We start from the raw sequence: 10000 nt of genomic DNA on the forward strand, positions 1-10000 counted from the left end.
GAAGGATGTCACGCGACTAGTTAGCAGGCTAGAGTCTCGTTCGTTATCGGAATTAACCAGACAAATCGCTCCACCAACTAAGAACGGCCATGCACCACCACCCACCGAATCAAGAAAGAGCTATCAATCTGTCAATCCTTCCGGTGTCCGGGCCTGGTGAGGTTTCCCGTGTTGAGTCAAATTAAGCCGCAGGCTCCACTCCTGGTGGTGCCCTTCCGTCAATTCCTTTAAGTTTCAGCTTTGCAACCATACTTCCCCCGGAACCCAAAAGCTTTGGTTTCCCGGAGGCTGCCCGCCGAGTCATCGGAGGAACTGCGGCGGATCGCTGGCTGGCATCGTTTATGGTTAGAACTAGGGCGGTATCTGATCGCCTTCGAACCTCTAACTTTCGTTCTTGATTAATGAAAACATACTTGGCAAATGCTTTCGCTTCTGTTCGTCTTGCGACGATCCAAGAATTTCACCTCTAACGTCGCAATACGAATGCCCCCGCCTGTCCCTATTAATCATTACCTCGGGTTCCGAAAACCAACAAAATAGAACCGAGGTCCTATTCCATTATTCCATGCACACAGTATTCAGGCGGGCTTGCCTGCTTTAAGCACTCTAATTTGTTCAAAGTAAACGTGCCGGCCCACCGAGACACTCACTCAAGAGCACCCTGGTAGGATTGCAACGGGGTCCGCCTCGGGACGCACGAGCACGCACGAGGCGCGTCGCACGCCTTCGGCTCGCCCCACCGGCAGGACGTCCCACGATACATGCCAGTTAAACACCGACGGGCGGTGAACCAACAGCGTGGGACACAAATCCAACTACGAGCTTTTTAACCGCAACAACTTTAATATACGCTATTGGAGCTGGAATTACCGCGGCTGCTGGCACCAGACTTGCCCTCCAATAGATACTCGTTAAAGGATTTAAAGTGTACTCATTCCGATTACGGGGCCTCGGATGAGTCCCGTATCGTTATTTTTCGTCACTACCTCCCCGTGCCGGGAGTGGGTAATTTGCGCGCCTGCTGCCTTCCTTGGATGTGGTAGCCGTTTCTCAGGCTCCCTCTCCGGAATCGAACCCTGATTCCCCGTTACCCGTTACAACCATGGTAGGCGCAGAACCTACCATCGACAGTTGATAAGGCAGACATTTGAAAGATGCGTCGCCGGTACGAGGACCGTGCGATCAGCCCAAAGTTATTCAGAGTCACCAAGGCAAACGGACCGGACGAGCCGACCGATTGGTTTTGATCTAATAAAAGCGTCCCTTCCATCTCTGGTCGGGACTCTGTTTGCATGTATTAGCTCTAGAATTACCACAGTTATCCAAGTAACGTGGGTACGATCTAAGGAACCATAACTGATTTAATGAGCCATTCGCGGTTTCACCTTAATGCGGCTTGTACTGAGACATGCATGGCTTAATCTTTGAGACAAGCATATGACTACTGGCAGGATCAACCAGGGAGCTGCGTCAACTAGAGCTGAGCAGCCGGCCGCCCGGGAGTGTGTCCCGGGGGCCCGCGCGAACACGCAAGCGTCCGCTCAATTATTCTGCAAACAGGAGGAGGCTGAGCTCCCCTGCACAATACACCTCGAAACCCTCTCAGGTCCCGGCGGCGCGCAGCGCCGTCCTAAGTACTTGGTCGGGTTCGAGAGAGGCGCAATCGCCCGGAGTTTGGCGAGTAGACGCTTTAGGTGCGACCACCCGTGCTCCCAACTGAGCTTGCCGCTGCCGACAGAGGCCCGGGAGCGTGCTGTCGTGGCATTGCCGGCGGGAGACAACACGCGCCACCTACGGTGACCGGCAGCTCCAACGCCAGCGCCACAGAAGGACAAAAGCCCCACTTGGGTGCCGAAGCGAACTCTCCCAGCACAGCGCACGCGCCAACACGTCCGCACAGCTGCGATACAAACCACCTGCGAGAACCGCAGAGGCGACCGAGCAGCAGACGGCGTCGCGGCGCCGAGCGCCGGGCGGCGGCGCATCCTCAGCGCACACAGTCCTCAATCGGACCAGCACACTGCAGATGTCCACCGCGCTTCGCACCGGGCCCGCGAGGACCTACTTTGGCCGCACGGCGCCGCGTGCAGGGTGCGCCGGCGCGCAGCTGCGCCGCCTGCCGCCTCCGTCGGCCGGCGCGCCTGCCACTGGCCGCCCCCACCAGCCGGCTGTAGCGCGTGCGCCCACGCACCGCGCGGCCAGCACGCCGGGAGGCCCCCCCTCACCGGCCGGGGACGGTCCCACCCAGCCACCGCCGCGTATCGCTTCACACCCAGATGCCATTCACGTTCGTGGGCATGGTGGGTATCGCTGGAACAACCGGTTGGTAGCTCAACCGATCGTCGCCATCACTGATTCACCTCTAGCGAGAACAACCGCACCACAACGGTTTACCAGTTGTTCATTTGCATAACGTCACCAGCAAACGTAGGCGTCCATCGCCATTTGCAAATTCAACGATTGTTGCATGCCTGTGTCAGGTGTCACGACACACTATGTCTGCCCACATACACGCAACAACATGTGCACGCTTCGCGAACACGTGGAAGGTGGCCCCCGTACGTATGCGATGTCCATTGCGCGAACGACTGTCAACCGGCCTCTGTCGCATGTCGCAGATGTGGAACGCAGTGCACCATGCTATCACGGTGTGTGAGAAGAGACGACTACGTCTGACAACACGCGCCACTACATCAACAGACGGCTCATGCTGATCGCCATCCAGGGCATACCACACTGCAATCCAGCTCTTATAGGGAGACGACACGTAGCTGAGTGCACAACATTTGGACCGCATGGTTCGCCGTTGTTGGCGCAGTCGTTGTACGGTCACATGTACCACGATGTATCATTCAGTACATGAGGACCAATGTGCAGTACAGTGTGTGATTTGGACGTACAACATCAGCGGACAGTTGACACAGGCCGTACCACAGCGTAGGCTAAGTGCTTCGCACATGCGAATGCCAATGAACAACTGCAAATGCCAATGAACAACTGCAAAGGGCATTGAGCATGTACGTCCTGCTGCCATCCACATTACAGTGTATAGCTGCAAGGTGTTTAACATGAAGCGATACACTGGGGACCGGGCAGTGCGAGTAGCAAACTATATTGCGGGGGTTGCAGTTAGGCAACACTACACTAATTTAACGCGTCGTATGACAATTACAGAGCAGGTTAAGGCCCAACGTGTGTTGGGTTAAGGCCCAACGTGTGTTGGGTTAAGGCCCAACGTGTGTTGGGTTAAGGCCCAACGTGTGTTGGGTTAAGGCCCAACGTGTGTTGGGTTAAGGCCCAACGTGTGTTGGGTTAAGGCCCAACGTGTGTTGGGTTACGTTAAGGGGCAATGTGGGTTACGTTAAGGGGCAATGTGGGTTACGTTAAGGGGCAATGTGGGTTACGTTACGGCGCAATATAGGTTACGTTACGGCGCAATATAGGTTACGTTAAGGCGCAATATCGGTTACGTTAAGGCGCAATACAGGTTACGTTAAGGCGCAATACAGGTTACGTTAAGGCGCAATACAGGTTACGTTAAGGCGCAATACAGGTTACGTTAAGGCGCAATACAGGTTACGTTAAGGCGCAATGCAGGTTACGTTAAGGCGCAATGCAGGTTACGTTAAGGCGCAATACAGGTTACGTTAAGGCGCAATACAGGTTACGTTAAGGCGCAATACAGGTTACGTTAAGGCGCAATACAGGTTACGTTAAGGCGCAATACAGGTTACGTTAAGGCGCAATACAGGTTACGTTAAGGCGCAATACAGGTTACGTTAAGGCGCAATACAGGTTACGTTAAGGCGCAATACAGGTTACGTTAAGGCGCAATACAGGTTACGTTAAGGCGCAATACAGGTTAGGTTAAGGCGCAATACAGGTTAGGTTAAGGCGCAATACAGGTTAGGTTAAGGTACGACATAGGTTAGGTTAAGGTACGACATAGGTTAGGTTAAGGTACGACATAGGTTAGGTTAAGGTACGACATAGGTTAGGTTAAGGTACGACATAGGTTAGGTTAAGGTACGACATAGGTTAGGTTAAGGTACGACATAGGTTAGGTTAAGGTACGACATAGGTTAGGTTAAGGTACGACATAGGTTAGGTTAAGGTACGACATAGGTTAGGTTAAGGTACGACATAGGTTAGGTTAAGGTACGACATAGGTTAGGTTAAGGTACGACATAGGTTAGGTTAAGGTACGACATAGGTTAGGTTAAGGTACGACATAGGTTAGGTTAAGGTACGACATAGGTTAGGTTAAGGTACGACATAGGTTAGGTTAAGGTACGACATAGGTTAGGTTAAGGTACGACATAGGTTAGGTTAAGGTACGACATAGGTTAGGTTAAGGTACGACATAGGTTAGGTTAAGGTACGACATAGGTTAGGTTAAGGTACGACATAGGTTAGGTTAAGGTACGACATAGGTTAGGTTAAGGTACGACATAGGTTAGGTTAAGGTACGACATAGGTTAGGTTAAGGTACGACATAGGTTAGGTTAAGGTACGACATAGGTTAGGTTACGGTACGACATAGGTTAGGTTACGGTACGACATAGGTTAGGTTACGGTACGACATAGGTTAGGTTACGGTACGACATAGGTTAGGTTACGGTACGACATAGGTTAGGTTACGGTACGACATAGGTTAGGTTACGGTACGATATAGGTTAGGTTACGGTACGATATAGGTTAGGTTAAGGTACACATTGTTGTAAGGAAAGGTTTAATGGGGGGCGGGGCGGGGCGGCCGGTTTGTTGATTGTGATTATAGTAAGTGGATGCCTGCGGCATCATCTGATTTGCCACGTCAGGATGCACCTTTGGCTCATGACAGGCGGCGCTCTCATTCCATGCTTGTGGCAGACCTGTGTCTTTCATTCCTGCCATTGTTTGTGTGCTGTGAGAGGAGGCAGTATTGTGATGTTGGGTGCACCCCTGTGTAGGACATGTGTGGGTGTTGGTGGCTTGGCTGAGCAATGGTGGTTGTCGGGTGGGTGGGATATTCTGTTTTCTGAGTGGACCTCCCAGTCTGGTTATGACAGTGTGGATTGTCTAATGTGGCGGAGAGGATGCACTGGGTGTTGTTCCATGCTGGTGCTTACATATTGTCTGTGTGCGTGTTACAGGCAGAGAGTAGTGCGTGATAAGGGTGTGTGGCTGACGTGTGGTTGTGATTGTGAGCAGAGTCTTTCAGCATGTATACGGACAGTTGTATACATTATCTGTATTCTGATGGCTCTATCTATTACTAATCAGCGCCGTGTATACGTTTAATCCGGTTCCAGTCGAAACTGTTGTATCTCTGTACATTAGTGACACGGCGAGCCCGCTATGTAGTTACTCGTCTCGGCAGCTTCCACCGGTGTATGGCAAATGATTATAAGGAATCAGTCTAGTCGTCAATACCGATGGTGTGACGTCACATGTCTGGGGTGGGGGACGCTGCGCCCTTCCGGTGGGTCATGGCCTAGAAAGACTCTTCCCACGCAGGGGGGCGTGGACTGTCATTGACTCTTCCAGGTAATATACTTGCCGTACGTTCTTGCGACTGCGAGTGCAACGCTCACCGGTACCGACATGGATGGAGCGCCTCCTAGCTGACCGCTCAGCATCGGCATTCGTACAGAGAGCAACGCGGTCGCGTCTCTAGCTCGTAACTGGTACAGCCCGCAGCTCATGTATAGGGACAGCGGGAATGTCGCATATTGGAGATAACTCTTTTTTTTTTTTTTTTTTTTTTTTTTTTTTTTTTCTTTATTGTAATTTGGACACCCCATACAAGGTGGGCTGGCAGCGGAACAGTGTACTCCGCTCTTCAGCCATAAGCAGTACAAGAAAAAAGAAAGGGAGACAGACAAGTAACAGAATGGCGGTTAAAAAACAGGAGATACAATAGTTAAAAAACATGAAGCCGTTCACACGTGACGAAACAAACAAGAAAAACCGTCGGCACTGGGCACAAACACTGACGAGGTAGATGACACACGTGAACGAAGGAGCGTGGACGGCGAAAAACACTGAGGCACAGACACGACGGCACAGACACTAATCCGAGGGCGATGATCTCCGGCGCGCGAATGTTCACGATGCGTGTGCGAGTCCGGGGACCTGCCAAGAGAGGAGGAGGAGGAGGAGGAGAAGGAGGAGGAGGGGGAGAGGGAAAGCGAGAGGGGAGAGCAGGGACGCCACGGGCTGGGGAAAGAGGGGGGAGAGAGGAAGGGGGAGGGGAAGCCCGGAAGAAGAGGGGTGGAGGGAGGGGATGGGGGAAAAGGAGAGAGAAGGGAAGGGAAGAGAAAGGAGGGAGGGTGCCGCAGGGAAAGGACACCAGGAGGGAGGGGGGGCAGGGTCAAAGTTGATAGGAGGGGTAGATGGAGGGGACGAGGACATCATCAGGGAGAGGGAGCTGGCGGAAACCACCTTGGGAGAGGGTAAGGAGGGTGGAGAGATGGAGACCGGGTGGGACATGGGAGTACAGGCGCGGCAGCGGGCGGGGGTGGGAGAGGATCGGGGAGACGAGCGGGTGAGGAGGATCGAGTTTACGGGAGGTGTAGAGGATTCGTAGCCTTTCGAGGAAGAGGAGGAGGTGGGGGAAGGGGATAAGGTCATACAGGATCCGCGTGGGGGAAGGGAGACGGATGCGATAGGCAAGGCGGAGAGCATGGCGTTCAAGGATTTGGAGGGATTTATAATAGGAAGGGGGGGCGGAGATCCAGGCTGGATGGGCGTAACAGAGGATAGGGCGGATGAGGGACTGATAGGTGTGGAGGATGGTGGAGGGGTCCAAACCCCACGTTCGGCCGGAAAGGAGCTTGAGGAGACGGAGTCGGGAACGTGCCTTGGCTTGGATTGTCTGGAGATGGGGAGTCCAGGAGAGGCGACGGTCGAGGGTGACGCCAAGGTACTTAAGGGTGGGGGTGAGAGCGATGGGACGGCCATAAACGGTGAGATAGAAATCAAGGAGGCGGAAGGAGGGAGTGGTGTTGCCTACAATGATCGCCTGGGTTTTGGAAGGATTGACCTTGAGCAACCACTGGTTGCACCAAGCGGTGAACCGGTCAAGATGGGATTGGAGAAGGCGTTGGGAGCGTCGCAGGGTGGGGGCAAGGGCGAGGAAGGCGGTGTCATCGGCAAACTGGAGAAGGTGGACAGGGGGTGACGGCGGCGGCATGTCCGCCGTGTACAACAAGTACAGAAGGGGGGATAGGACGGAGCCTTGGGGCACACCGGCGGAGGGGAAAAAGGTGTAGGAATCGGTGTTATGGATGGTGACATAGGAAGGACGGCGGGAGAGAAAGGAACCGATCAGACGAACGTAGTTAATGGGAAGGGCGAAGGTTTGGAGCTTGAAGAGGAGACCGGAATGCCATACGCGGTCATATGCGCGTTCGAGGTCAAGAGAGAGGAAGATTGCGGAGCGACGGGAATTGAGCTGTTCGGAAAGGAGATGAGTGAGGTGAAGGAGAAGATCGTCGGAAGAGAAGGACGGCCGAAAGCCACACTGGGTAACGGGGAGGAGGCGGTGCTGGCGGAGATGCTGGTGGATGCGGCGGGTGAGGATAGATTCCAGGACCTTGCTGAAGACCGAGGTAAGGCTGATGGGACGGTAGGAGGAGACGGCGGACGGCGGTTTGCCAGGTTTGAGGAACATGAGGATACGGGAGGTTTTCCACAGGTCGGGGTAGTAACCGGTGGACAGGACTACATTGTAGAGCCTGGCCAGGGTGGAGAGAAAAGAGACAGGAGCTTCACGAAGGTGACGGTAGGTAACACGATCGTGACCAGGAGCGGTGTTGCGTTTGGTGCGGAGTGTATCGATGAGATCCTGTGTGGTGATGGGGGCATTAAGGTCCGTGTGTGGAATGTTGTCCAAGTACTGGAAACCAGGAGCGAGGGGAGGGACAGAGGTGTCAGTTCGATCGCGGATATCTGGGAAGAGGGAGTAATCGAACTGGGGATCATCAGGGATGGAAAACACATCGGACAGGTAGGAGGCAAAGTGATTGGCCTTACTAAGGGCGTCAGGGAAGGGGTGATCATCGTGGAGAAGAGGATAGTAGGGGGAGGGTTTAGTTCCGGTAAGGCGACGGAAGGCGGTCCAGAACTTGGACGAGTTTATAGGGAGGGTAGCATTTAAACGGGTGCATGTCTGTCGCCAGTCCCGGCGTTTCTTGGCCGCGAGCAAATTTCGAATGTGTCGCTGTAGTTGCCGGTGGCGTCGTAGGGTGTCCGGGTCACGCGTGCGGAGGAAGGCACGGTAGAGACGACGGGATTCACGGAGGAGGAGGACGGCCTGTGGTGGTAAGGTAGGACGGTGGGGGTGGACGGCAACAGTAGGGACGTGGGCCTCCACGGCCTCAGACAAGGTCTGCTGGAGAAAGGAGGCGGCATGGGTGACATCATCGGGACGGCGGTAGGCGAGAGGGTGGCTATCGACCTGAGTGGAGAGGGTATCCCGGTAGGCATTCCAGTTGGCACGGGAATAGTCATGGATGTACTTAGGGGGAGGGTCATGACGAGGGTCGGGGCGGGGGCGACGGCCGTCTGACACGGTGAGGAGGACAGGGAGATGGTCGCTACCAATAGGCTCCAGGACATCCACCGTAATGCGACCAAGGAGGTTGGGGGAGGAGAGGATAACATCGGGAGTGGAGTTGGATTCGGGACGGGTGTGCTGGGGGATGGGGATGAGGTCGCCTTGAAGGGAGGAGAGGAACCGATGCCACCGCCGTAACTGGGCAGCGGAGCGACTATGGATGTTGAGGTCGGCGGCGATCACATAGGAGGAGAAGGTACGGTCGATGTGGGAGAGGAAGTCGAAAGGAAGAGGGGCGTTGGGGCGGACATAGATGGTGGCACAGGTAATGGTAAGGCCGGGGAAGAAGAGACTAAGGATCAGGTGTTCGGTGGGGTCGGGAAGGAGAGGCTGGAGCCGAACGGGGATCTGGCGGTGGTGGCCAATGGCAACTCCGCCACGCGCAACTGGGAGGGGATTATCGGAGCGGTGGAGGAGATAGGGGGAGGTGTGGATGGAGTGGTGGGGTTGGAGGAAGGTTTCATTAAGGAGGAAGGCATCCACACGGTGGGTAGCAAGGGTGTGCAGGAAGAGGTTCTTGTTGGCGGGAAGGGAGCGGATATTGTTGAAAAGGATACGATGCTGTCGCGCCATTGGAAGGACTTAGACGAGGGTGTCAAGGCGGGAGAAGGTGAAATGGGCCTGGTTATTGGAAAAGGTGGCGTACATTTTAAGGTGGAATATTGAACGGGCGGCGAGGGAGATCTGTTGTAAGGTGTGGGGGCGCTGAAAGGGATGGACGTTTTGGAGGACAATGGTGAGGAACCTGATGATGTCCTCAGCAGTGGGGGGGGGACGAAGGGAATTGCCAGGAGGGGTGGGGGCGTCCAGGGGACGGACAGGGACGGTGAGTTCAGGAGTGGTAGGAGGAGGTCGGGCTTTACATTTTTGGGAGTAGGTGGGGTGGGGGAGGCTGCAGGTATTACAGGAGGGAGGGGATTGGAGGTTGGGGCACTGCCGGAGGAAGTGCGCTTGCCGACAATGCGGGCAGGTGGGGGCCTCGCGGCACTCGGCTGTTGGATGTGCATTGTAGCGCAGACACCTCTGGCAGCGCAGGGATTGAGGGGGGGAACGGGAGGGGTCGACTTTGAACCGCTGATTGAAGAGGAGGGCACCCTCCTTCAGGAGACGGTCAATGGAGGGGGCGTCCTCAGAGAAAACCCGCATAAGGCGGGTGGGGCCGGTCGCGTTGAAAATGCGGCGGACTGCCCGCACCTCCAGGGTGGGATGGGCCTTCAGCTCCGCCAGCACCTCCTCCTCCGTGATCGACGGGCTAAGCCGAGTGATCACGGCGGTGAGGGTCGGCGGGCGACGCGGGGGTTGGGGTTGGCGGGTAGGAGATGGGGAGGGAGCAGGGGTGAGGGTGGCGTGAGGACCAAAACGGGTGATGGGGAGGCGGGAGAGGATGTCAGTATGGAG

The 10000-nt window shown here is 55.1% G+C and overlaps 1 non-coding gene across 1 annotated transcript in view; it reads right to left on the bottom strand.

The window, feature by feature from the left end:
- Positions 1-1464, bottom strand: part of LOC124592992 — a 1910-nt gene extending 446 nt beyond the window's left edge. The window contains exon 1 of the ribosomal RNA XR_006977743.1: positions 1-1464. This exon is cut by the window's left edge and continues 446 nt beyond it. This is a non-coding gene — a ribosomal RNA (small subunit ribosomal RNA).
- Between the last annotated feature and the right edge of the window lie 8536 nt (positions 1465-10000).

Source organism: Schistocerca americana, unplaced genomic scaffold (genome assembly GCF_021461395.2).
Source record: "Schistocerca americana isolate TAMUIC-IGC-003095 unplaced genomic scaffold, iqSchAmer2.1 HiC_scaffold_97, whole genome shotgun sequence".
NCBI lineage: Eukaryota > Metazoa > Arthropoda > Insecta > Orthoptera > Acrididae > Schistocerca > Schistocerca americana.